General features: G+C 33.3%; 1 long non-coding RNA gene across 1 annotated transcript; it reads right to left on the minus strand.

The window, feature by feature from the left end:
* Positions 1–6,404: 6,404 nt before the first annotated feature.
* On the minus strand, positions 6,405–14,113 carry LOC128202416 (uncharacterized). Its single transcript, XR_008253766.1, has 3 exons — positions 14,056–14,113; positions 12,391–12,536; positions 6,405–6,790 (listed from the first exon to the last, which is right to left on the minus strand). It is a non-coding gene; the product is annotated as an uncharacterized LOC128202416 (long non-coding RNA).
* Positions 14,114–22,016: the final 7,903 nt, after the last annotated feature.

Below are 22,016 nucleotides of genomic sequence, written 5' to 3' on the forward strand. Positions count from 1 at the left end.
TAAATAAATATTCATTTTATTGTACAACTATTTATAACACACCTTTGTCTAAAATATAAATATTATTATATCGTAAACGATCTAGCTATCTTATAGTGTAATATTTTCAAATTCAATGAACTGGTTGCATAGAATTCATATTGTTATTACTGTTTTCGAAGTGACGTGAACCTAATTTATGCTATTTGTAAATTTTATAAATTTTCAAATAAGAATAGGTATTTTTTTTCTAAGAAGTAGCCAGTACTTATGAATGACTTTATAAATTAATCTACTTAGGCAGCATGGTCTCCGACCTTAGCCTATTCCACAACGAAACAAACGTACTAAAAAAAATTAACCTACTTTTTACCCGCAATGTCATCCGCGTGGATGGGATATGTTTACTGACGGAGAGAAAAAGTAGCGTATACTATACGTGTATAGTGTATATCTAATTTCATAGTGACTGGTTACGCAGTTAAAATGCTAAGAAGTAACACACATTTTCTTTGTGCTCAACCTATGATACTAAATATTATTTACAAAGAAAGAAGCGTCGTAAAATAATAAAAAAATTATGAGCCACTAATAGTTATATATACACTACATAGACTTCAATTCCAGATGTTAACATAGTATATAGGAAGGTCTAGGTTTTTTATTCTATTTCGATCTATATACCTAACACATAATATTATTTGTAGAATGTTAAGCATGTGGAAGTTCAAATATATGAGTTATGTAAATAATGAATTATGTTTTTTGACATTGTACCTGTACATAGAATTTTCCAGACTGTAACAAAAAGAGATAAACAAAACAGTAGAACAATAAAAATGTCCGTCAAAATAAACAATTGAACAAAGAAGGCTGAAATAAAAAAAAATATTTGAATGTGAATTCTATCATTCGATATTTAAAGGTGGCAGGGCGGTGCGGTCGGGCGGGCGGGAGTTCTCAGGGGGTGTGATGCGGGACGAAGGGGTAATTAGGCAGCCCGGCGGAGGCTGTATTGATCCGCGCGTCTCCTAGCAACGCGCGAGATGGCAGCACCGCCCGTGCCTCGCTGCCCTCGCACCGGCGGGTTTTTTGTTCGAGCCCGCTCTAGGTGAGGCCGTTTTGATGTAATCTGAAGAGATGATTCAATTCGAGACCACTACGTTCGGAGCTTATGATGCTATTAGTGTAGTTGTGGGGTGTTTTATACCGACTCGCCGTGTTCTTAATTTGAATTTATAATAATTCTTTGTAGACATTGTTGCACTTTTTTAACTAATATAACAACTCGTCCTAGATAATAATAACAAAACAAAAAGAGTAAACATAATTAGAGCTGTATTTAAGTAGGTACATATCTGGGGTTCATCCGAGGCGTTCGCCGCGGGGCACGACTCCACTCCGCCTGTTGTTTTCACATCGTGTTGTTATTAAGGATATTTGGGATTTACGGAGATCCATATTATTTTATGCTAAACATTCCGGGTTTACTCTCGTGAATCGAGTGCTTTTAAATCATGATAATTTTTTTGAATTCCATTAAGGTTAAATCCAGTACATAATTTACAAGATGACAAGACCGCTGAAATTGAAACATGATCAATCAATTACATGTAGCTGTACTGTAAACCCTTTACGCTTTACATTTTTTTATACCACGAAGATAATAAACAAGCATCAGTCCGTCTGATGGTAGCCTATCGAAACCTGCAACACTAGAGCTGTGGCGTGCGCGTTGCGGTCACTTAAGAAACCTTAACGTACATTATAATTATTATAATTACATTATATCAAACAATTAGTTTAAAGAAACATTAGACAGAAATTTGAAAATGTTGATTAAAATCGAAAAAAGATGAAGTCATGAAATGGTCACGTCGTGTCCTAATAATGGCAAGGTTTACTCAATTCAATGTTTTAGTATATATCTCCAACTAGCTACCACATGATAGCAAATAATCTAATGAACCTCAGGTGACAATCGAATCCAACAATAGTATCGTAATCATTAGCGAGTCCATAAGAAAGAACAAAACACTAGACATTGCTATCTTATTCTATCTCATGGACTCATTTGGAATAACGATTCCATCGATGGATTCGTTTGCCACTTGTCTATTAGGGGTGAATAATATATGCCAATATCTGCATGTTGCACTTACAATATCTATATATTAGCTCAATAAAGGATCTATTAAATGTCGATTATTCAGTACGTAATATCGGAATGAAGAACCCGATCGAAATTTTTTTTATACTACTTAGAATGGCAAACAAGCTGACGGCCCACCTCATGGAAAGTGGTAACCGTTGCCTATATACATGAGCAGTACCATGGACATAACAGAGTATACTGTTCCGTCCATGATACCCCCCACGCGTTGCCATTCCTGAGGACTCAGGTATTATTCCTCCGTACCCAGTAATTTCACGCCATATCCCACCCTTCAAACCGAAACACAGCCATGCAAACACAACTGCTTCACGGTTGAAACACGAATGGGACAGATGTACCCAAGCAATCGACTTTTGTACAAAGTCTCCCTCTGGTAATTAATATTAATATCCAACTAGTACAAAGGACTCTGATATAAATAATCTCCGTTTTTCCGCCATGAATGTCCAGAGGAACCTATCAATATAGATATCGGAGTAGTTCTGATATTACTCATGCCTATTGTCTATGGAACCTGTGCCACTATATTTCTAGCAGGAAACAGCTGTGTTTACTGAATTGTGTTTTTCTCTCTCTATCTAGTCTTTTGTGATTTCTATAACGCTGTTATTATCTGTATGAGATGGTTGCCATTTGGTAATAAGTTAGCTGTTTGTTATTTCAAGTTACATAAAAAAAAGTGATCAATTTTTGAAACTTTGCATAGGAGATTGATTTTTTTGTAAAATATGCAATATACTTACTCTATAGTTACTATTTTCCATCCGGATATTCCGCCTGTTAGTTTATTAGTAGTAAAAAAATTTAACGTTAATTTCCAACAAATACAATGTCGTAAGAGATTCATCCTGCATGACACGCCAGCGCGCATTTTTATCAAAAACATACTCATAAAACTAAAAATTTGTAGAATGTTCTACATATTTTACCACGGGCGACAGGAAAACATTACCTTTTATGTTACCCTAGTTGCTATCCTTTTATAGTAGCCATTACCCTGTTATTTGTTTGTACGCTTTTATACTCATTCGTATTGTAAACTTTACTGTTGAAAAACATCAAAACTAATCTGACACGTACATTTGGTGCTTATATTTGATGGTTACAAATTGTTACCTATACAAGAAAGTGTTACAGAAAGCTATCACTTCGTCCCATGTGATACTGCAAAACAATCTCAGAAGAACATGAATAAGAAAAAACAAAACCTTCATACTTCAGATTAAGGACTCTTTATGTCTCAGATTAATCTGAATGTAGTCTTTTTTTTCATTTAAGACTATTTATTACTTAGATTAAGAACTACAAAGTATATTTTTTAATTTTATAGTAGCAATTTGAAAGTACTGAGTAGATATTAATATAAAATTAATAAAAGATTAAGGATAATAACTGCAGCCCTACTAAGACTCAAGTACTGAGTCTTAGCAGGACCGCCACCTACCATAACTCAGGTGCGCCCTCTTATTTACACACACCTCACATTATAATAAGTAAACATAGATTAAGAAAACAATCTCTCTAAATGAATCAACAAGCCATTAAACCCATCTTACTTCTAAACCACCACAAACATCATGGTGATAAAAAGCTAAGCGAGATTAAAAAATAAAACATAGATTAAGAATATCAACTACGCATTCTCTTTCTAAACAAGTAACCTTTGTACGTTAAAATAGTGTAACCGAAATAGGTAAAATATTAATCAGGTACACAATATAAAGTTACGAGTAAAAATACAGTAAAATTTAATGCGATAACCTGAGAAATCTAGGTAAGTACTTATCCTACATATTCTTATTATGTATGTTTCGTGCTCTCATTCCGTAGCTGTCGCTGAGAGAATAGGGTTGACGCGAGCTAATGTTAACCTGTCGCGACCCACTCGCCTGACAAAGAGTTAGATTAATTGTTCACTAGCTTTTACATAATACTCAGAACGTTTTTAAGATTAATGTTTTATATTAATATCTGATCCTGTTTTTTGTGTTTAAGAGCATTCATAACTTTAAATTACCGCAGTGTGGCAACGTCGCAAATATCTGTCAATTTTTAAAAACAATTTAAAACCTTTCAGTATTTCTGACTGATTATTTAAAAAGTTATCTCCTAGCGGATATTAGCGGTAACAAGCGATAATATTCTGATTCTGAACCTGTTACTGAAAATTGGGTTTTTGATGGCAAAAATGTAATTGAAAGATTCCGTAGCCAAATATGAAGTAGGTGAAAAGTTTTTAGTAATAAATTAATCTGCAACATATACTATAATTGACGTTTTAGTTCGCTAACAGAGCTCTTTTTATATAATCAGTAAAAATTATTAAATTATTTTTGATACTTCAGATAATTGCGACGTAGCCACACTTCGATAAGCTAAAGTTATGAACGCTCTAAAACCTATGGTTACAATAAAAGATTTAAATATTATAAAATAGAACAAAGAAAAGAAATGGATCGGTCATGAACGGCCATTCTTCAGTCTTCATTAAGATAAGTCAAAGTAGGCTAACCATAACAGTTGTCATGAGTTCAGAAATTTCTACGGCTATCTTTCACCTTAATCATCAGTCCAGCTCAAAGTTACATAAGTTTGCAAAATATGAACTCAACCGACTATCAACTAGTGACTTACATATGAAAGAAGGTTAGATAAAAACTTGTAAAAATATTAATCTGTTAGATGCGCTCGTATTCCTAGTTTTTCATTATTTTTGAGTGAATATAAAAACGATTCCAATTAATTTACAGTTCGTCCCCTTGCGTCTAAAGCCTTATTTAGTAATGAAACTGTTTATATTTTTAATTCAACGCCGAGGCCGAGGCGTCAGTTCTTGCCTACGCCATGCTACGCTTCTATCTACTAAGTGAAGCGGCATGCCCATGGGACATTGGAAAATGTACTATTCGTCTATTCGCATCACGGGTACTATCTATATAGAGGAAAGGGAATTGCACATAATTGAGTATTCGTTTTATTAATACTGTATTCAAAGACTTGAAAGCTTACTCAACATCGCATCGAATCGACAGGGTATAAAAAAATCAATCGTACCTGTTTATTTTTGTTTACTAAAGTATTTTGTGTAGTATTTTTGTATGTAGTATTCTTTTAATGAAAAATATATTGACTTACATATGAAAGAAGGTTAGATAAAAACTTGTAAAAAATAATTAATTATTTTTATGAATATAAAAAATTAATTAATTTAAGTTCGTCCCCTTGCACTAGCCTTATTTAGTAATAATTAAAATAAATAAGACATGACTTTAATTAAGTCGTTTATACTAAGCTTTTCGTCAAAAATAAAAAAAAAACTACTCTATCAACGAAAATTAATATTTTCACCAAAAACTATGGGTTCAAAAACGAATTTATAACACTAGAATATTTTATGAATAACAGCCTAACGTGCCGTCTTACATTCGCATGAGAGACTAATTCTTTTTTTCATTTTCGCTTCTGTCCTAATATATTCTTTAGATATAAGTGGGTAAGTTCTTAATTTAATACATAACTAACGACTTTGATTTCGTTCAATTTCGATTTGTATATTACACAAACATTCAAAGTACAATACCCTCTTTTGTTTGGAAATTAGGTAAAAATAAGCAATTTACAATAAAGATTTTAAATCCCACCAAAACTCCATTTTATATAATGTTTAAGCTTTGTTACAAAGTTCTTACTGTACGTAGCAATTGTTTTTCTCGGCAAACAGCCAAGCGAAGTTTAAAATAATGGTCGCCTACTTAGGTAAACTTATTAAACAGAAAAATATGTAATAACTTTCAGGCAACAACGTTTAATTCTTGAAAGGAAAATTTAAAAATAATAGACAATTTTAATCTTAATAGATACATATCTGTTATTTTTAAACGTTGATACAGTTAAAAAATAATCTTGACATGTCATTTTATTGAAATAACAATGAATAAAAAAATATATATAAAATACTTGTTGTAATTTTTTTTATTTTTTATACACTCGACTCAATCGCATGGCGGTCTCTATTATGTCCATTCATGTCAATCGATATAGTATGCATATATAGTGTATACATATTAAGTGATAACCGTTAGTTCTCATTTTCCATCTGGTGGGCCGTCAACGTATTTGCCATGCTAAGTTGCATTAAAAAAACGCTAAATTAAAGGCTATCAAAAATAAATCTTATGGCCAGTTTAAGTGTCTGTAATATGGTTGAACAGAAAATACAATGTAACTACAAAAGTAACACGAGACAAGGAAAACTGACCTGATTTTATTCTCACCCATCATCCTTCACCGGCACGCTGCCAACGTAAACGTATGCAGGCAGGATCACCATCATAGTTTTCATATATCAGAAATTTTGGTTTTTTGAAGTCTCTATACAGGTACAATCTACAAATATAACAGCAACAATCCTGCTTTAACAACATTTAGTGCTCATATTATTTACATCCCATCTAATGACATATACATAATAATCTAGGATAATAATAAGGATAGTCCACACTACCTACAGTTGGTATTGTCCCATAATTCATTTCGTAGTGCCGGAGGCTTGTCCGTTATAGTTGGATAGAATCATGTCGCGTCCCGACATGAGATATTATAGGCCATAAAATACTCGTCCATCTCCACCAACATCTGTGAAGTATACCTAAGTTTCCCTTCTAAAAGTACTTTACACAACTTTAAAGGGAAAGTAGGGTATGTATACTCCATAAAAAATCAGATATACTGATAGATGTAGACAGACGACAGAGTACCTTAACTCAAATAATTACATAACGCAAAAAAAATTTCATTTTTGGCGTTAAAGTCAATCTAATAATTATAACAATAGTTACACTTGAGTGAACCATAAAACTGAGATAAAAATTTTAAAAGTCATTTACATTGTTTTTATATTTAATTTTGTATTTTATTTAACTATTAGTATTAAATACAATTAAGTTTGTATTTAATGCTTATACTTGAAATAAAAAAAAAAATCTCATAATCAATTTATTTCGTGGAATATAGTGAATGTACCATGCTATGATGTATAATGACAGATGACATAGCAATGAGATTTCCTAAGTAATTAATGTTTTTTTGCCATAATAATAAAATATTATCTATAACTTAAGAGGGTCGAGCCGTTCCTTCCATTCCATTATTTCAAATTCCATAGACTACACTGCGAAATTTGAAATAACGTAACATCTGATTCTTCAAATTCATTGGATTGATTAAAAATGTATAGAGCTAATAGGCGATCTAAACGCTTTTGTCATCAGGGGACGCCATCCTTATATAAGTAGCAATTATAAGTCGAATTCAATAATTGATTCCATGATATTTAAGAGATACAAAATTAGAAAATAATATAAAAATTTGAAATTAAAATCACGAGGTTGAACACTTGACTTTTACAAAAGGTACCGCATGCAAATATCTCATTTATATCTCATGAATCCGTGTTGTACCCTTTCCATTGTAATCCTATATGCCATATTTCACCCCGAATACATTTATAATAAGCTTACCACCTAGGTGCCTTTGTTCAGCAGACAAATTCTTTTCCTAAGCATATCTAAGTTCAGTGAAACCCACATTTTATACCTATGAAATTTTCAAGAATATTACATATTAATAGGAACACTTTCTGCATCTTTCCCGGAAATTAATTACCCTGGAATCCGAACCGAGTGAGGTATTGTTCCAGACTGGTCGAGATAAAACCGTTTATCAACAATACGTTTGGAATGATTCCGGTAGATATAATATTATCTTCTATATTTCAATCACCTTGCGAGCCAAATCGAAATATTTTCTCTTCATCCCAATTTCAGTTGTCACGAGATTTTCGTCATGCGGTATGGTGACATTCACCAAAAATACCCTCGAGATCCGTTTACCACAATCAAATTTGATCGCAAGAACTATCCTGTCCGCGATGATAGATCGATCCCAGTAGAGACTGATGACGTTGCTTTCGAGGACCGGCTGAGGTTCATATTCGTACATATAGTACGGCAATCTCTCATCCACGAGGCCATACTTGAGAGCTAACTCTTGATGGAGTATTTTGGGTACTTGGTTGTGTCTGTGCAAGCACTCGCTGTTCCCAAAAACTGAACAACCCGAAAGCACATAACTAAGTGACTCTCCAGAATGACGACATGCCCGACAAATGTCCTCAGTGCCATCCTTCAGAATGCGTTTTCGGTAGTTATATTATTATTATTATTACTATTGGAAAGTATAATATTTTGGAAACTCTAATAAGAAAGTATAAATTAAATAATTTCAAAAATTTATTAATTATTATTTTCAACTTTTGAAATTGAAAAATTGAAATGAAATAATAAAATATAACATTGAAGTCATCAGAAAGTAGTGTTACCAGTATTTTAATTATATATAAAGTTAGAACTTTAACCAAGAACAATGTAATTGGTTGTAGTTTACTACACACGATCTTGTATAATTGGTTGCTAGTTTACACCTGTAGATGTAAATTTCATCTACAACTACAGTACAGTCTTTATAATGACTTATCAATTTGGAAAAAATATTAGAAATGAGATCTAAAAGCCCCGTTGCTAACTAATAAACTATATTAAGTCAACCTCCCCCAGTCTCTCTCTGGAAACTATCACAGTTAATTCTTGATTGGTTACGACAACACATATAATACGGGATAACTTGCCTGCTACCTACCTACTTTCATCCTCACGCATCATCTCTTACTGGTGCCCCGCCAGCGTATATATAAAAGATTTATCTGTGTAGTGATGGAGATGAATAAAATGTCTTGTCACTCTTTTTATTTCCACGATGTTATAAAAGACGAACAAAAAAAGTAAAGCTCATCACAACGTCTTGTTTTAAGTACTCGCAAGATTGACTTGAAGACATTTATTTACAAGTTTACCTACTGTATGTATTTATGTATCATATTTATCTATACGTGATGTATATTAAAAAATAAATTAAATAGACATAAATTAAATAAATGAAATAGGCAAGAGAGGAAAACTTGAACTAAAATCCTATTTCTAGCCGTCTGACCAAAATGATAAGAATAGATTATATATCCTTCTCTCACTCCGGATGTATTAAAAATAATCCAAAATATTAATTATGTAGATATATTCCTTAATAATAACAACTTAAGCACCCATCACATTTAATAACACACGCCTTTTTAATTTCAATTATTTTAACCATCAATCTAGTACTTGCAGACTACATACATGTAATGTAACTATCTAATAATACAGGCTAAAGAAATTGTGGTAATATTTCGTAGAAGTATTACTTGATCTAATGACACGTAACATTGTACGAACAATAAAATAAGAATTCAATAGAAATCGATAGTATCTTGGATAATTGATAAAGGATGTATACGTACGATACGAGATACGTAGAACTGATATTGTATGTATTGAGTCTTCAACTTCCTAAGTAATTACTGTACATCAACGCTGTCGTGTGCAGTCAACATTGTTACGACAAAGCAAAAGAGATCGGAACACAGGCAGCCTCCCGGAATCGGGTGAATCAGGTGGCAGTGGAGGTGATGCAATTCACCTACAAATAAATGTTCAACATGCAATTTCGGGCCGTATTCACGTTCTATTAATAGTGAAAATGGGTCGCTGGGGGCGACCGGCACTACAGGCTGCTACAGCAGCTAGTTGCAAACGTCAGGGCCGGCGCACGGTTGCCAATGGTTACATCCGGGCACCGAGCCGCGCTCCCCACTCGCGTGCATGCTCTATATTGAGTTAATATTTGACTAGGGATGTTCAGAGAACACCTATTTATATTTCGTTGCTACGAGCCAGCTGCTCTAGCAATTCCCGGGACCTACGTAATCAATAAAAACTATAATCATGTCAAATGTCGTACTATATGATATTTTTAAATTTCGAACCTACGAAGATACCTAGAAGAGTAATAGAGATAATTTTAATAAAGCTAGTATTATATTCTTAGAAAAATATATATATGCTCACGACTACAGACCCTAATGGTCCCTAGTGACATGTGTCAGAAGCATTCGTCAACTGTTGCTGTTGTAGTGACGTCGACATGTTAACATTTCATAAGGACCCAGTAGGGAGCAAGCCTGCTGACGTCTCTCCGATTAATTACGGCTGTTTTCACGGCTGAAAATGGAATGGTAACCCCGTCTGTGCTATTGATATATACTGACGGAGCACTAGTGTCGTCAAGAGATGATAGGCGAAGATGAAAGCAGTTCTAACTGGCCTGTTGATTTCCACAAATTCCACAAGAATTAACAACGTTATTTTCCAGTAAGAAACGCGTGGAGATTTATCTGATTGGGTACATTACTAGGAATGGGGCTATTAACTAATATGTATCTACATGGAAAAAGTACACTATCAACATCATAATAAAAATATTAACTATCGACATCATTTTCTTATATAAAAATAAATAATCACGCAAAAATTTAACATAAATATCATATATCATCAAAGTATAATTTTTTTTTCTGAAAAAGGACCTTCTTTTTCTTATAGATGAAAATAATGATTTTCCATCATGATGAATTCATCCCATGATAGCTGAAAAATGTGAAAGACAATCCCTTTCTCCCCAATATATTATTACAACCACGCCATATATCGTCAAAGTCTAAGGACCTTCTTTTTCTCATACTGATAATGATATTCCTTTGTCCTGCTGAAGGACAACACCCGCAAGCCAAATAATAACCTTTACTAATATTATGAAAGTTAAAATTAATTTTTAATCCTATTAATAAATAAAATGCGAAAGTTTGCAACGATTAAAGGATGGATGGATGTTGGTTAATCTTTCAAACAAAAACTACTGAATAAATATAAATAAAACTTGGTACACGGATAGGTTATGTCTTAACTTAATACTCAGAATACTTTATCTATCATACTAGCTGTATCACGCGGGCGAAGCCGCGGAATACAGCTAGTATGATACATAAATATATATTTCTTATCTAGCAAAAAATAAGCGACTTAAACGAAGATTAAGACTAATATAAAATGGGCTAATAATTTTGATGATAAATCAACTCTAAATTCAGGTGCAACTACTAATAAAATGTAATTAAATTTAAACATAAAATTATATATGTATACTGAGTGAGAGTTGAGAGAGAAATAACAATATTATATTTATTATGTGTCCACTACTAGACATAGGCGGGAGGCCATAAAAGGAGTTTTGTCAATAGTTGCCACACTTGGAAGGCGCGTTGCCAACCGCAGTTAGGCTTTGGTGATGTTTTAAGAGGACACTGCTACCCATCAATATTATAGTCTAGATATATATATATATATATATATATATATGTATATATATATATATAGTCTATATGGTTATGAGGTCATTAACGCTCATTACAATAATCATATCAAGTATCAATATACTATGTTATATCAATTGTCTGCAATTAACGTGTAGGTATTTCGAACAATCTATATTATCTACAATAGAGATTTATTTTACAGTTATATTAAAGTATACATAATTATAGTTACATAAAGTTACCTAATAAACATAAAATAAGTATAATTGTTTGTAAATAACAAAACTCCCAAGGGTAACCGTCTCGATTCTAATACATATAAATAATCTTTAATAAAAAAAGAATATAATATATATATAATTTATACAATTTTAAGTTTTTGGTTACGTATAGAGACCATAATGTAAGTAAGAGGCATAAATGCGGATCGTTAAACATCAATTTTCCCGCCACAGTAATATAAAGATTAGGTCCACTGCAAACTGGGATATTAGAGGAAAAACAACTCCGAAAAAACGAAATAACATGTCGGTAACGCGACTTATCCAAGACTACAGGATATTTCGACCAAAGTCCAGTGTTGCTAGATATGATTATTTATTTCTACCCAAATTTCAATCTTTTTTCTCTAAATTGATAAGAATTTCATCACAAGCTTGTATTAGTTTTAATTACATTTTACCAAAAACCGACTGTTAAAAAAAATTACGGTCTCATTACTCTCTGTATTGGTATTCTCTATGCATCTATATACGATTTATTAATACCAAAACTATCAGAAAATTACCAAACTTTCCCCATATCCTTTTTTTGTTCACAAATATTTCTCTAACAATTTATTTTTTCTTCAATTTCCCCGACACAATTTTTTTTACCTAAAATTGTGAAAACAATAAGTACCCAATCTGGCAACGCTGCTGAAGTCGCTTACCGAACGTATCCAAGCCCATTACAGCCGCTCAAATGAGCCTTGAAGCCGTTGGTCGAGATAAAACACCGCTTGGTACTGAGCCGAGAAGAATTGAAGCTATAAACTTGATTGAATATTTTCTTGCCAGCGCTACACGTCTACTTTTACTGAAAAAGATTTATTGTGAGTGAACATAATCTACAGACAGATTTAAAAAGTGATACTGTTATTACCTTAAGGTATAATATGAAAACCACCAGTATTACATTATCTGTGATGTGGCATTCTTTTTCAACTTAACATCATCAGAGTGAAACGGTAGTTAGTTGATGCTAAGTAAAACCTTTTCTAGAATTTTCAATTGTATTGTTACCACAGAACAATTGTTTTTAATATAATCTAAGGTTTGGCTAATGGCAACTCATTGAAGTCGAAGCCAAAAGCAGAAAAAAAATTTATTAGATATTTAAAGAAAAGACTTTTTTCACTAGCAGAGGTGTTACAACACATGTTCATTAGATTATTTTGAAAAAAAAAACTTTTAGCCTTTGACTTTTTCCAAATTTTATCTCCAATCCAAGTCATGACGCTATGTATGTCTTTAAGCAACGGTTTTCGCTTTGTATCAAATGGGCAATCAGCTCATTTGCCATTTCTAGTACTATGCAAAAAAAATTATCATCAAGAATGACTTGACTTCAATAATATTATATGATCTTAGTATCGGGACATCCTTCTGGTTGTAAACCGATCTTTCAAATAAAAGGTAACGTAAAGGGGTATCTGAATAAGGGAGCGTTTTTCGGAAGCTTTGTCAGGCAGATACCCATTTCACCGTAATCTAGCGAGGTCGCCGGGCGCGTAATAAATCTTCCCTAAGATTCATGCCCGTATTGTGGTGTATGATGACGGGCGATTTTTCTTATTAAACTGTTCGGTAAGTAGGCATACTTGCAAGTATTGATTAAAATAATTTAATAGATAATTTAAAAAAAAAAAAGCATGTATTAATATTAGCTACATGTAGGGTTATCCCAAAATTAACCCTTATTTAAATTGGTTCACTTTCGGTATGTAACACATTGAGACCTATATACCACCCTAACATATATCTTTGAAGTTAGTTAAAATAAATAGTTCTTAAATTTAAATTATAATCAAATCTGTAATCTCTGAAGGTATAGTCAAAGAAATTTATCGTTATGCACAATTTGCTAGCACTACATTACCGAATATTAATACTATTTGAATCCAATGTTGCAGAGGGCGATCCTTTTGCCGTCTATCGCATTAATTAATTTTAAATTCATTAATTAAATTAATGAATTTATAATCCCTGGCGTTACCGAAAATTTATATTAACTGCAATTTTTATTGGTAGTCAAACTTCTCATTCTTATTTCGGATTGTAGATCTTTGGAATTTATGGTATAAAATAGCAATTGTATTAGATTATGCTATAAACATACTTATTCTTTAAAAAAAAATCATAGCAGATAAATGTAGTACCTAAAGTAACAAAAATACAAGCAAACGTTAACGTAAACAGCTTCATTCAATGAAACATCTTTACGACATAAGCCATTAGAACGGTATTTGTTTAGCGATGTGTGAAAATGTCGACACACACATTCGGCCTCATTTGATCAATTTCCAAAGAAAATATGTATTCCCTTCGACACTTACCTCCGTAAACATTTTTTTCGCCTCAAAACAAATTATGTGGGAATACAGGTGACAGCGCTGTAAATACAAAGAAAACGAGGAAATTGGTTATGAAAGGAAATCGCACGAAACTGTGCTAAATGTGGTAAAACGTGTAGAAAATAAATATTGCTTACTTGCCTTTCCTTTTACCAGATTTAATTTAGCCTCAAAGTATGGTAGTATTTTGTCTTATCACAATTTTTAAGCAAGAAGACATAACTCTATTGATATTATGAATGCAAAAGTTTTTAAAAATGTTTAAATTAATTAATTTAATGAATATAAATTATTTGCAATATACAATATAAGGAAAAAGTAAGACAATTAATAAATGAAACGATACTGTTGTATAAGTACATAAACATGTCTTTATATTTGTTTTGAACACATTTGAATGAAATTTATTCCCAGACAAATCCCCACAATTGTAAACTGCCATAAAGAACGGCCCCATTCCTTATGGCAGTTCACACAGCATAATCTATGGGGAAGCCCTATGTTCAGCAGTATACAAATAACAACTAATATAATAAAGATTATGGAGTTTGTTGTCTATTTCACAAAATTCTACAAATAAATATATTCCATGCTAAACATTAAATGTAAATCGTATACGAGTATTAAAGTACATAGCAATACTTCAATTTGAATAAACATATTAATATGTACCTAATTTCTGCTTTTACTGCATTTTATAAAAGTCTCTAATTTTTTGCAAATTCTATTTTATATTAATATGATCGTAATTATATTATCATTGCAGGTTTTTATAGTTAACGTGTAATAAATAAGTTCAAACTGATGTAAGCCTACACGTACCAATATATCATATAAATAAAGGAATATTTCTACGTCAGAACTAGCAGGCTACCAATATCCCATAAAGCGACGTCCATCATCGTAATTCACGTACGTATCAGCCAGCCAGCCCTGCAGTCCTCGGCGAGGGACAAACCTCGATAAATCACCAATAAGATTCATGCTCCTTGCTGCGTCGTACCGCTTATCATGTTTTACGTATATTTTTTTATATAAACAATAAATTAAAACCTTATATAGAATCCTTATTAAAATATAAAAATCCTATTCCGATTATTATCGAGTGATTAAAAAATTACTATACTTAAATTTACTTAACTTCAAATCAATGTTTAATTAAATTCTTCCATAGTACTATGCTCCAATACCTTATCTCTCTGTGTTAGTTTAGTTACACAAAAACTAAAAATTGCTTAGGTATTAATACTTTCTACGAAATAGCATTCAAACTGTCGTATATTGCTTTAGAGATCTAAAATAACAAAGCGCCGTGTGTTACGCCTGAAAGTGGCATAAAAGAAAATAATTAAAAACCTTGTTAGTGTTAGCTCAAAGCAATAAGAGCGCCTGGCAAAGGAGCGTCGAGCGAGCAAAATAAAGCACGAGGGCGGCAGGCACCGTCTAAAACCTGTATAAATGCAGCACATTTCCAAGCGTCTACCTCTTTATTGCCTGCTCGCCATGCAAGACAAAAGAACTAAAACTGTGCTTCAGGAATATTAATAAGAATTTATCTCGAGCTTCCGTTTTTCCACGTCGTGTCCGTCTTTGAGTTAAAATTCATAAAGCTTAGTCAGGAGTATTGAGAATATAAAACAAAAAATCTATTTTATTCGATATGCATTATTTACTTATTCATCGCTAAGTAATTTCGAACCGCAAAGAAATGTTTAAGCTTACGCCGGGCAAACAGTTTACTGATAGGGCAAAGTTTGCACCCCTCCCTGGATAAACTCCCGGGAGCCAGCACCCACTCTATAATACCGAGTGCTTCGAATGCCCCTAGAGATGTGACATAGTCTACATTACGCATATAAAAATATTAATCTCCAAGTTCGGAACAAAGAGCTTATCAAATTTTAAAGTTGAAAAATTAGAAGTCTTAGTACGTCATCCTACGTTTACGTGAATTTAATACACTTACTTACTATAACAACTATATGAATACTACGTCTAAAATGTAGTAACTGCACACAAAAGGAAATCTACTTTGGATACTATTACGGTTGTGATTGTTGATGAACTTACCGCCGTGACAATGAACGAACCAGAACAAACGTTCACAATTTGAAATGGCGTCACGCGGTCTGGCAAGATGGCGGCGGCGGCGCTCGAAGCGCGAAATCGTTCCATTATTTGCAGACCCTCGTTTCCCAGTTTCAGTCGACCTTCAACATCAAAAAAATCTATTTTATCGTTGTTTGATTAACAAAGCTTTGTTCTCGATTTTATTCTTTTTGTAATTACCTACCATTCATATTCAAAATGGCGTATTTAAAAAATAATTCAAATAATTTTAAATAAAGCTCGTTTTATAGGTGACGGTAAAGTAACATAAAACCATTAATAAGCCTCTTACCCTATCCGTCTAAGTCAACATCGGTGTTCTCAGAGATGCGGCGGGGTGGTGGCGGGTGGGGACTCGGGGCGCGTAACCATGGCAACGTACGGGGGCGCAGACCCAAATTTTATCGATTCGGGTACAGACAGCAGCCAGGCGAGCTTTCGCCTACAGTAACGCGATTCATCGCCTGTGTTTGCAGATCTCTGAGGTTTATAAGGGCTTTGACATTTGGAAACATATGGTAGCTATTTGAATATCTATCTCACAGTTTGTATATGGGTATTGTAAATTGTTTCTGCATTCGTAAAACCAAATTAATGTGTACATATTAATTATTACTAATAATATAAATAATAGATGTTTATTATTCTTCGGATACATTCACAAATGGTAGCAATACGTTATTTAAATAAGTTTGTCTTAGAAAGTCCCTAAAGTAATATAGGTAGGTAGTACGCGCTCATTGTTATTATTCCGGCGGCAGTTACCTACTGTAAGTCAAGGTCGTGTATATATACGTAACTTCCATGGTAGTAGGCAATACGAACTTCGGCTCACAATGGGTCGCGCTTGCCGTAGCAAATTGCGTAGCTATGGAGCGAGAGAAATGGGAACAGCCAGGACCTCGATTGGTAGTGTATTTTACGCAATAATATTCAGTAGAAGACGTTTTAAATCGGCATAATAGATTATAAAAAGTGTTGACGATGTTAAGATATCAAATCTAATGAGTATTAAGGGAAGTTAATTTTAATAGTAGAATATGATGTTTGATGTTATAATGTTTAGAATTAGTTATACAAATATAAAAAGGAAGAGATATTTTCCCATATAGACCTAAAAAACGAATACGTACGAAAAAAAGGTAAAAGAGTCTCCATAAGATTCTAATTTCTTTAATGTTTGCAATTTTATTCTGATACGTCATCTGCAAAATATATATTATTCTAGCAAGTAAGTAAATTCTAATTATTTAAAATAGTGAAAACTACTTTAATTTTTTAATATCCAAAAAGATTCGAGAAAATATAATACGTGTTTTGATTCATTAGTCCGATCGAAAATTAAACCCAAACATAACATATGTACCTATGTGTTTTATTCCTGATCTATCAGATATCAGGTATTCCTGATCTCTCCTATCTATTTTAGTCCTAAATATTTTTGTTTCTCGTCTAACTGTTAAATAATACCAATAACCACGAAATATTCACTTTCTTGACCCTAAACTATAAAAACAAACAAACCGTGACCAAATATACATACTAATTTTCGAGTCAGTGCACCTAACTCACCTAAACCCCGTAGAAATATAAAAATATCTGCTATATAAAATAATACTGACCCTTAATTTACAATTTGACGAAAATAGGACCAATGGTTACCTCAGAGAAATAACAACTAGGAGCGTTTTCGAAGTAGGGATAAACTAAAGTGGGGTCGCAAAGGGTTCTCAACACGAGATTTGAACTAGTGCACCCCTCACACACCTCCCCTATCAATTGTTACCAGTTGCGCATATTTTTATCTGCAAAAACAACCCGCCGGGAGCCGTGAGACCACACCACGTTTCGTGTTAAATCACACGAGAATATTTTACAAGTATGAACAGATTTTATATGTAATTGGACAATGGATATAAAATGTTTTGGACGACGAAATATTAGACAATTTTCAAATTTTGCGTTGTTTACACATATTTCAAATTCAGGACTGAGGTCCTGCCTATGCCCTGCCATGACGTAATGCAACCCATGTTGAAACATCGACAGTAAAGTTTCGATCGTGAATTTAAAATAAGACAAATATTTTCACAGGTGGCATAGTTTGCAGGCATTTATATTACAGATTAGTATTCTATACCTATTAGTTCCTACACCACCGTTTAAGTCAACGTCGTTGTCTCCTTTAGAGTAAATAAGTCTTTAAATTCCAGTACACGTTGGCCGAACACGTTCGACAAAAGTACGCTGGGCCTTTTTATATGTTTTTATCATTTGTGACCAACACTCATCGACGACTCGCCGAGTGTCAGTTTTTCGGGTACATATCAGAGAGATGTCTGAGCAATTCACAAACAATGATCACGTTTGCCGAGTTGTTCAGTTTATATTCTAAATTGTAGCGGCAGCGACTGCCTCAACATTCGTCTTCATTTAACAGCCAACAAAGACGTAAAACGTGTAAATGGCGTCATTAAATTTGTCGAGTAAAATCACCTAGCGAGCTCAGCCTTCGTGTGCCTTATCTCATCATATGCTTTACCCAATCTACACAAAAAGCATTGTAGCAATGAATGATGGAAGCTATAGCTGACATAGTATTTTTCTGTGATGTTAATTAGTATCCATTGTTTTATACATGTCTATGATGGTAACTGTTACAGCTTTTCATCAGGAAGCCGACAACCAACAGTTGCTTTGACATTCGTAATCACATAAAAAAATTTATAACGTCATTTGGTTATTGTTATAATTATAAAAGTATATTTATCCTTCTTTCTGTCCCAAATTCAAAGCCCAGAATGAACAGTGAGTGAAATAATTACCAACTTTTATTGTTGTTAAATAAAGGACCATAAAAGTTAAAATAATGGTATCTCAATAAAAAAAAATCATCCGAATATAAAAAAAGTCTAGATGGAAATTTCCGACAGCCAAACAACAATCAAAAGTAAACGAGGACGAGGAAATAGAGATAAAGAAAAAAAAACAGTTTTTCCAGTTGACTTCTGTAGTCGAATTCGCAAAAAGTATCGCCGGGTCCGATTAACACAGTATCCTTGAAGATGTCGCTTGCAAAAAGGGGGCGTAAGGGGACAAAAGGCTCTGAAACATTTCTCATTGAGGCGAAGGGCGGTGAGCGGGTGTGGGGGCGCTCCCTACCGCCCCACGCTACAGCTACACCCTGGTAGGTACGTGGCGGTCTCCAGCCACGGTGTCCATAATTTAAGCATTCGAAGGGACCACAAAAATAAACGAGACCCAGTAACAGGAAGAAATGGAAAGGTAAGTTACCTCTATGAAACCTGTATGAATTGAGTAAGAGAAATTACATTCGAATCGGAACGGTTATAGAAAAAAAAACATATACAATCAGTTTATAATACAGATAAACTTATTATGAATGAAATTATTGTATACCACAAATTACAGAGTACTTAAAAAAAGAATTAAGTACAATTTTGTAATATTAGTATTTTGCCGAGATAGTTTTTTATATAGATGACAATGGAATGGTAACCCCGCCTGTGCTAATAATATACACTGGCGGGACACCAGCGACGGATAATAGGCAAAATGAAAGGGCAGGTCAGTTAGACCATCATGAAAAGTGCACCAGGAATTCAGCACAAAGGTTTACAGAGAGGCCTACGTGGAGGTCGACCTGACAGGTCTAACAATCCGTTCCCTCCAAATATAGTTGTGCTACAGTAAGTGAAAAAATTGTAACAATAAAACAAAATATGTAACAAACGGTAGCGTTATAGGCACCCTAAATAAGGCCAGAGAAGATCAAACGCATGTACAATACGATACATAGTAACATCAGAGATATTGTATTTATTTGAGCCACGTATGTGTCTACCTACTTTGTGCGCTACCTCTCCCAGGACGGATCCCCCATCACTTTTTAAGAATTAATTAATAGGGTTCCGAGCACTCCGCTTATTTTGATGGGTGGGCGTTTCACACCACGTGCGATTCGGACCACGGTAATAATCATTAGAAAACACAAACGTGACACAATAAAATATTTAATCTGGAAATAGGTATTTTAAATAATACAATACAATAAATACAATGTAAATTATTCATATATTTTTATATTACGACTATTCACACAATAATGCAAAACGCCTTTTTTATACGGTGAAATAAACTGTTAAGAAAAAAAGGTCCAAACAGCGCCCTTGTAAGCAAAGTTGTCCCTCAGCCTCATTGAAAAACAGCGGTCCGAACCGCACAGGGTGTGAAACACCCAAAGAACAATTTTGATTATTGTTTTCCTCAAGAAGCGATGGACAGGGTGAAGGCCGTAGTAATTTAATAAACACGGTTATTAAGGGTGCCCAAATATTTTTTATTCGACCTTTTGGAACGTAAGACACTTTTTTTTATTTAATAATAACAGACGATGCGCAAAATTGATGTCGGATTCAATTAGGTGCTTACGTATGTATTCGTTAATTTGTCAGATAATAGACACTCCATTTTCCATATAAATAATTGATTAAAGTTAGGGACGAAAGGCCCACTGCTACTGATTGATTTTGCCTGAACTATTTTAAAATATATATACAAAACTTTTATTAGTGGAAAGCCCATATTAGAATGAATAAATACAAAAGAGTTTGTTGCCAGTCTCTAAAAGAGAAAACATATGATTTTGTACTTATTCTACAAACAATTCTTTAAATAGACTATAGACGTGCGAAACCGAAACGGGTGAGTAGTATTATAAAATAAAAACTATATACTAATATTGTAAAGAGGAAAGATTCGATTTTTTGTATGTTTATTTGTAATGGATAAACTCAGAAACCATTGAATCGATTTTAATTTTTTTTTACTTATAGCAATCAACATTATCAGCGAGTAACATAGGCAGGGTACTATTTAAAAAAATGGAGATTTTTACAAAAAAATACAATAATAGAAACGTATAAGACATCATTTCTATAAACCTATCTTTCAAAAATTTTTATTCGATATCTCAATCGAAATTTTTATTTTAAAGATTAATATAAATTATTTATCTAATAGATTTAAGTCAAAATCATTACAATTTTTATTTATAATTGTTTATAAAACAGTAATGTCGCGAAATATCAATTTAAATTATTAGGTTAAGATATAAGTTTAAAAAATGGCGCTTCAGAATTGATTCCATTGTAATCTAAAATTTCAAAAATTTGCCTATTAAAACTAATATAAAAAAACTAAAGTTTCTATCTATATAATAAAGTTCTGCTCCAAATTTGCACGGGTATATACATATTTTATCTGTGGAATATAAACTATAATTCTTTATTATACAGTATTACCAGAGGGAGACTTTGTACAAGTCGTTTGCTTGGACAACTCTGTCCCATTCGTGTTTCTACCGTGATGCAGTTGTTTGCATTGCTGTTTTGGTTTGAAGGATGAGATATGGCGGCGAATTTACAGGGTACAGAGAAATTACACCTGAGTCCTCAGAAATGACAACGCATGGGGGATATCATGGGCGAAACAGTATACTCTGTTATGTCCATGGTACTGCTCATGTCTATAGGCGACGGTTACCACTTTTCTTCAGATGAGCCGTCAGTTTGTTTGCCATTCTAAGTTGCATAAAAAAAATATATAAACATTTTCTTTTTTTAATAGTAATACCATAGTTGTACCACTAGTAGCTATAACGTAGTGGGATAGACTAAATATAGTACAGTTTTTATACGGGTAGTATCCTCTGAGCTTGAGTTTTCAGGCTATATATTCGGTATTAGAGAAATTTAACTTAAACGAGAAGATGGTTTTACTTGTCTTCAGAAGTGTATGACAATCGTTTTTGA

Source organism: Galleria mellonella, unplaced genomic scaffold (assembly GCF_026898425.1).
Source record: "Galleria mellonella isolate WM207_F2 unplaced genomic scaffold, CSIRO_AGI_GalMel_v1 utg93, whole genome shotgun sequence".
NCBI classification, from domain to species: Eukaryota; Metazoa; Arthropoda; class Insecta; order Lepidoptera; family Pyralidae; genus Galleria; species Galleria mellonella.